Source organism: Alligator sinensis, unplaced genomic scaffold, assembly GCF_000455745.1.
Source record: "Alligator sinensis unplaced genomic scaffold, ASM45574v1 scaffold1264_1, whole genome shotgun sequence".
Lineage (NCBI taxonomy): Eukaryota > Metazoa > Chordata > Crocodylia > Alligatoridae > Alligator > Alligator sinensis.
This window is the reverse complement of record NW_005842770.1, coordinates 429,472-437,313: the sequence shown is the minus strand read 5'-3', so window position 1 is coordinate 437,313 and position 7,842 is coordinate 429,472. Positions and strand designations below refer to the sequence as shown.

The 7,842-nt window shown below is 40.3% G+C and overlaps 1 protein-coding gene across 1 annotated transcript in view; it reads left to right on the top strand.

Moving 5' to 3' along the window:
• Nucleotides 1-2,036: 2,036 nt before the first annotated feature.
• Nucleotides 2,037-7,842, top strand: part of MSL2 (MSL complex subunit 2) — a 19,977-nt gene continuing 14,171 nt past the window's right edge. Inside the window, exon 1 of the mRNA XM_006034762.3 lies at nt 2,037-2,055. The gene's annotated coding sequence lies outside the window, so the exon portion shown is untranslated. The remainder of the gene's footprint in view (nt 2,056-7,842) is intronic.

Here is a 7,842-nt window from a genome sequence, read left to right as displayed (position 1 = left end):
GTGGTGGGAGGAGGCCGCCTTCCTGCCCCGTGGGGCTTGGGCCCTGCTCCGGTCACGCTGCTGGGCAGTCTGGCTGGGCCGCGCCCGCTGGCTCTCTGGTGCCCCACCTTGAAGCGCTCGTTTTTAATATCCCATCCCCACTGCGTCTTTTATGTGTCCCAAGCCAGGGATGATGTTCCCTCACTGCCCCCCCCCCCCCTTATTAAAGAGGGCTTTTCACTCTAAAGAGGGCTTTTCACTCTGCTTGGTGGTGCTGGCCTGTGTTGTGGAAGGGCCCCTTGGTTCCCCCTCCTCTGGCCCTGTACTTGACCAGGAAGGAGGCTGTGGCTGGGAGGACCCTTGGGCTCACCAGGGCTGATTTCCTGTCCCTTGTCTGCTCAGGTCTCCAGGCAGAGCCTTGCTGGGCAGTATTCACTGGCTCCTTGGACTTGCTTGAGTCCAGTGAGCGCTGTCTGCTGTGCTCTGTTCAGTCTGCCCCTTTGCAGCACTTGTTTTAAACCTGTGACCTCCCTCCCATCCCTGGTCTCAAGTTGTTCCCTAAACTCAGTTGATGCATACCCAATAATTCCCCCCCCCCTCCTCAATAACAAGGGGGCTCGTCATTACTTTGTGGGCATAAGGTCCACGTTCCCCTTGTGAATAAAAAAGGCCTGTATGGTGATGACTGGTTGGGAAGGAGGAGGGGGCACAGTTCTCCTGGTTTATTCCTTGAAGGCCTCCCTCCTTTTTGTTTAGAAAAGACTAAACAGTAGGGTATGTGAGGATGAATTGGAGAATAGTACAGAAAATATTATGCTTTTGTACAAAGCAAAGGTATGCACAATATTAAAATGAAGTATTGAAAAACTTTTGACAGTAAAGGAGAAAAAGGGGGCAGTTTACTTGAGAGAGAGGATGAATGAAGAGATGTGAGAAAATATATCTTTTCCATAGTGTTTACTGTGTTGGATACTAGAAATGTCCATTTGCTTGTCTCATAATGCAAGTGTGGAGGGAGAGTCGCTCACTACAAATGAATGACAACAAATTTAAATGTGATAAAAGCTATAGCTTTTTCATTTAAAATTTTAATCTTAAGTCATTGCTACAAGGTATCTCAGGAGTCAGAAAAGGGTTTTTCATTTATACACATGACAAAAGACATTGAAATTTACAAGGATCAGGAAAGGAAAATAAGGATTGGAATATGGCTTTTATCCCCCATGCTCATGGTCAGTGGACGTGCATCTACTTTGACAAGTAGATTGTAGTTTCTTGCAAGTTTTTTGAAGTAGCTGATACTGATAGCTATTAGAGACAGCATATTGTACTGTCAGGCCCTCTAGTCTGTGCTAGTATGTTTTATTTCAGCAAAGTAAAATAGGCTCTAGTCCTATAAAAAAAAAAAAAAAAAAGTATGCTTATGTTTAACTTATGAATAGTCCAGTTGTGGTTCTGAAGTGAAGTAAACTTAAGGCTTCACAGGATCAGGACTTAGGTTGGTTCGTCTTTTTTGACTAGTCTCAGATAGTGCCTCTCATGTGCAAGCCACTTGTTCTTCTACTTGGAATGATAAAATGTAGAGGGTAGGTCAGATGATCTTGTCTTGCGTTTCTGTGCCTTTGATTGTTTAATACAAATAATGCACCCATCTGCCTCCTTAATTCTGATAACACTTTCCTCCTGCCCTTCAACCTGTCCCTTTAGCCCTATTATCTCCACCTCCTGGCCCTTTTTACTTCTTTTCTGATTCATGCCAAATCTCATTAGGCACTTTTATGTTGGACTTCAAATATGCCATTCCTCTCCCCCCCCCCCCCCCCCCCCCCCCCCCTTATTTTAAAAAGCATCCTCCCTTAATGTACCTCCTGTCTAATTACTGTCTCATTCACCTCCCCTCCAAGACTAAGATTCTCTGAGTGGTGTTCATTTTTACTGCCTTGACTTCCTGTAGGCTTTCTCCTTCATCCTTTGCAGACTGGCTTTTTTTTTTGCTTCAGGACTGAGATTTCACTTTTTAAGGCCATAAGTAGTCAAGTTTCAGAACCACCGTGGCTTTTCTGCCTCTTCAGTTAGGTAAGCCTTCTTTTTCACTTGTTTAGGCTCACTGGCTGCTCCTTCAGTGCCTGTCATGGTAGATCTTCTTTCCCCTTTTTTTCCTTGGTATTTTATGAGCTCCTTCCTTGGATACTACTCCAAGTATAACTAATCTTTGGATAACCTCAGCCACTCAGTTGGATTCAAATATATACTGATGACTCTCAGATCTCATCTCTTTATTTTCTCCTCTGAACTTCAGTTCAGACTAATTATTTATGTTACAGTACCATAGAGTAGCTCCAGCAGAGATCAGAGACCCACAGGCTTTTGTGTTGTCCATTCATCCCTATAAAGCAGTCTCTGCCCTGCAAAGATTGTAAAGGTCCTTCTTGATCCTACAAACACTTTAGGCATGTGACTAGTTGTGTTGAGTAGAAGAGTTTGCAATTTGGCACTGGTTGTCAGTGATTAACTTAACCTCAGCATGACAAAAGCAGACCTTCCATCCCTTTCTGTTCTTCAAGTCTTCTCTTTCTCCCTTTTCCATTCTGGCTGCATATTTGTGATCCTTCCTCTTCCTTGGACCTCCTGACCTCTTTTAATTTCTTCTCTGATCCAGATTATTATCACTCCTTCTTTCTGACTTATCCAAAATCTCCCTCTTCTTTCAATCTTTACTTTTATTGATCTTTTAATCCTTTAAAGGTGAACTACAAATCATTAATTTCCCTCCCTCTTTCTCCGTGGAATAGTTTTTTTTTCCTGTTGAGGTATAAGGCCTAAATATTTTCTGATTCTTCTCCACAAAACTGTTCCTTTTCTTGGGTTTTTGGTTGTAGCGGTGTTCCTTTTCTTAGAATTTAATTTAGAGATTATTTTCTATTCCTTCCTTCCCGTTCCACCTTTCCCCCCCCCCCCCCCCTCAGGGGGTGAGTATTTCTTGAAGGATTAAGTTGTAACGAATATTTAATATTTTTTCAGCATATGAGTTGTAAGTTAAATGGGTATAAAAGGGTTAACAGATATAAATAATATATCTTTAATCTGGGCTTTCAGCCTTTTTGCCTGCTTCAGTTTTTAATGTTTGCTTTTTAAATGAGATGCTTCACGAACGTAAAGTTTGATAGTCCCTGTCTCTCTTTAGTAGGGTCAGTGAGAGGTATGAAGGAAGTTGGTGAGCTCTTAACTCCTTAATTGAAGATGTAATGATTGATGAGTCTTTTCCTTTATCAAACATCTTAGTAATTAAAATAGACATTTACAGAAAATAAAATTGTAAACAATTTGCCTTACTGCAGCACTTGTTATATACCAATTTATTTAAAATTGATATAAAAACTCCCTTTAAGATGTAAAACTTTTATATGGAAACTTGTGAGTTTGCAACTCCCTTGTATAGATTTTTTTGCTTATCTCTGATTCTGGGGTTTTGTCTTTTAAGCCCTTTAAACTAAACTTGCACCATAATCCTTCATTCAGCTATCAAGGGAAATAATTTTCTTAACTTTTTAAAGGAAATTAAATTACTGAATTAAAAATTAATGCCATACTCTGTCACTCAGAGCATCACAATCTAGTAGTCTTTTTGCCTTTTGCCTCACCCTTGTGTTTTTGTCTGTCTACGGTCTATGTCAACCCTAATGGGCTTAGTGTAAATTCTGGTGAGTTAAGTAGGGTATTACATGTGTCCACAGAACTTGTTGATGGAATTGGGCTTTGTTTATGAACTGCTTGGTCTATCTTATTTTGTTGATAAAGTGCCAAACATGTTTTGGGCACTGAATAAATAGTAATGTGCTATTGAGTCTTTGAAAAAGTTCCAAGTGTTGGGGCTTCTAGCACCGCTGTTGGGAAATAATTTTACAAAGTAACACACTTCAATAGTAGGAAACTTTTCTAGTTGTTTAACTTTTTAACATTTCACCTTTTAAGTTTTTATCCTATTGTGTCTAGTTATTCCTATACTTCCACCTCAAGACTTTCTATTTATACATTTCTAAAACAAAATTCTGTGATGTGACAGGCATATAAAGCACAAAACATTGTCATCTCAGTGTTTTGAGGATAATTAATGCCTTTAAGTCATCTTAAGTAGTAATGATGGCAGAATTTTTTGGTACCATGGTGAGTAGTATGATGCTTAAACCCTATTTTTTGTTTGAGAAATTTGCACTGATTGATACAAATGAAACTGCATCAGTGTAAAGCTGTAATGTAGCTGTGCTTCAGCTGTGTAAATTTTAGGGTTCAGTTCTGCTTTCTTTGTTTTCTTGGTCTCTATTTTACATTGTGTTGTTTGTTTTGTTGTTTTGTTTGGGTGGGGTTTTTTGCAACAGTGTAGCAGCACTGAAGTTACGCTGATGCATATTTCTTTAGTGTAGATTAGAGACTAGACTATAAGCACATACATAATATGTGCTTATACAGTGCTCTAGATGTCTGATTATTTTACAGACTACTGTGAAAAGATACCTCCTTCAAAGAGCTTAACATGTAGAAATGTTATATATTAAGTAGTAATGTGTGATTTAGGTTTGTTTGGGGCATAAAACAGTCTAATGCACACCCTAAAATGATTTGTAGTTAAAGTATCATTTAATTTGAAGGGCAGTAAAACAAGACACTTTAGCAGAAATGTTATGGGGGAGCTTTCCCCAAGTAGGTGGGTTGGAATTGTCTTAAATGCCAAGTCACTTGTTTGAAAATCTAATGAGCAAGTAATAGAGGCTGGCATCATGGATATCAGACTGGCATCAGAGACAGGTGTCAACACTTCAATACTGAATAAGAGATAGACTGTCAAGGACCTTAAAAATGAAGATCGGCTGCTAATGCTTATGATGGAAAAGAGGAAACAGTAGGAGATCGAAAGAGGTGATGTGGCAATAGTGACAGGAGAGAGTGTTTTTTGCAGTAGCCTTCTGAATGGATATCAGTGCAGCAAGATGTTTTCTGCCCTTTAACTGTTATAGTAATAGGAATGTCAAGTTTGGCTTTATCAGGTTTTGCCTGAGGCCTCTGGTGTTTAAAGCTGCTTTCCATCACTACCACCTGCAACTTTTTTTTTTTAACCAAATTAATCTCTCAGAACAGCAAAATACTACACCAATGTCCATTATTACTAAAGGGTGTGGGGAATCACCTTTTAAAGGTGTGTTTACAAATGATCGAAAAAGGGAAAATTTAAGGATGCAGTGCATTGTTCTTTAGTTTACGAGGGGTCAAGCAACCTCACATGTACCCCCTGCCCTCCCTCACATCTTGCCCCCTGCCCCTTGTCACTGCCTGTCCCCCACCTCTGCACCCCTTCCCCCCACAAACTCTGCCCCACAACTGCACACCTAGGCAAAGGAGAAGGATGGCTGAGTTGTGACGTGACTGTATCAGATAAGGATTTTCTATCTTTGAAAAGTAGCCTGGATTGGTTCACAGTTTGACGAGTATTTCTTACTGATGTTTTATTTTGTTCTCTTCATCTTCATTAACAGAAAATGTTGCCTTGTTATTAAATACTGGTACTTGTAGACACTTCCCTTGAAAATCTGAATAATGCAATGTCAAAATACAGCCATGTTTCAAGGTGAAGTGACATGGTTTCTGTTGGCAGGTAGAACCTCACTAGTTGGGAGAAATGGAGTACCAAAAAAACAAAGTCCTCTGTTACAACTGTGCTTCCTTGGTTTATCTGATGTATACCAAAAAATGGTGTCTAGTTTTTGTGTGTTTAAAAAATAGGAAGGGTCTGACTTTCAAATGTTTATATGTAAGCCATGTGTGTTCTAGGAGCATGATTTCAGTGAAGCATTCCCAGTATAGACATAGAGATCTCCACAAGGCTGCATTTTGTATTGGTCCAGGAAAACCTCACCACTTCCCTGCCTCTCTTCCCACCTCAGTGAAATGTGTTAGATAAAATACACTACACCAGAGGCATTTTCTGGCATTCCTTTGTTAATTAAAGATCACTTCTCGGCCAGTAAAATTCTGTAGTTGCAGCATTTGGTGATGTATGGGGAAGAAGTGGCAGAGTGGAGGAGAAAAACTTGTGTTTTAGTAATTAGGTAATTAACCCATTTTCAGAGGAACTCTTTCCTGTCCTAGTACTCTGCAGAGATGTGAAGAATCTGCTTCCTTTGGTGGTCTTTTTTCTTGGAATCTCACTGCTTAGCACACTTTCTTTCCCATCTCGGCTCCAGGATTTTATTCTAGGGAAGATCCCTTGTCCAAAATCCCTTCCTTGTCCCTTTTTTGCCTTATGCTGCGTAGATCTTTGCTACACAGATCTGCACTAGGTCAATTTAAATTGGTGACCAAATAGAAATTCTTTCTTTAGTTCAGTATAAAGTGAGAGAGAATATGAGAACAGGATTGACCCTGTTTTGTTCAGTAAATTTTAAAATTAAGAATACCTGCCCCAGTTTTATCTGCAGCTGGACTGACTTGGTAAGAATTTTAATTCTATTCCAAGTTTCTCAAGTTATGATTATAGTTTTGGAGACACTAAGGCTAGTGCACATGGATGTCCGTGTCCATACAGATACCTAGTTTTTTGGGTTGCCTCGAGCTTATAGTAATCTTGGAGTAGTGGTGGTGTTGTGATGTTCCAAGAAGTATGTTAGAAGCAGTGGGGGGGTTTTGGTAAAGTGGTCTAACAAAAAACATCAAAAAAAGCCCCTCACTGGGATTTATGGCTGCTATAACCAATGTGTTTGTCTCATGTTTTCTGACTTGGACATGTCTAGTATTTGCAAAGAGAAATGGAGTGATTTGCTGTAAAAAGTATTAATAATTTCACATCATAAAATGGATTTTCTGTGTTGTGGAGGTGATTGGAGACGATGGACCTGTTTTGATGATCTGGCTGAGGAGACTTATGGAATTGCTTATGTTTCATAAGATTTACTGAAATGTTAATATTGTGCTGTCAGGCTACTGCATTGACAGCTTGGTAGCACTTCATAACCCATCCACCCATAACTCAGTGTGGTGATCCCAAATGCCTTTTTCGCAGGCTTTACTTTCACACATTTCTGCAATTTACTGCTGAAGTGAGAGAGAAAACTGCTGGAACAATAGTGGTGGCAGTAGGTGTTTTGCTAAATCTTACTAATTGTGGAATAAAGACATGTTAATCTTAGGCTGCAGCTGTGCAGGAGGCAGAGAGAGAATTTTTTCCTTCTCTCGCTGTGTCTGTGAAGTCTTAAACATAACTTTTGTGGTGTTGAGCTCTCACTGGTCCAAACTAACAACACGTGGTGTCAGAACTAAGCTTTTGTTGTTGGCAAGGAATTTACATTGAAGCTGTTCAACTGCAATATTAATTTTTCTTGTAGTCTTAGCCTGTGTTTTCCTGTAGTCATTAGCCTTCTGGTCACACAGCACCAGCTCTTTTCCCATGTATTCAAGGAGAATAATTCTTTTAAGAATATTGTGGAACTGGGCATTTGATATTGATGGATGGGAATCCTTTTGTGACATAAGGTAATGATTTGTGAATGTTACCATATTTACTGAAATACAAGAAAAATTTATTTCCCCATTTAATGGGTGGTGGGGGTGGAAGTCCTTTGTCTTGGATTCAAATATGAGGCGTGGTGATATGGGTGGCTGCTGGAACTCTGACTGGTCTAGGGTTGGGGTTGGAGCCACTGCTGCCAGCCTCCTGCTGCCTTCCCCCCCACTGCTTACTCTCCAGCAGTGTTCCTGGCCCACTCCATCCCAGGGCATGGAGCACTTGGTTGCTCCAGTCTGGTAGCAGCAGCCTCAACTGAGGCTCTGGCTTTAGGGCCTGCCCTGCTGAAGCTGCTGCCGCCACAACTGCTA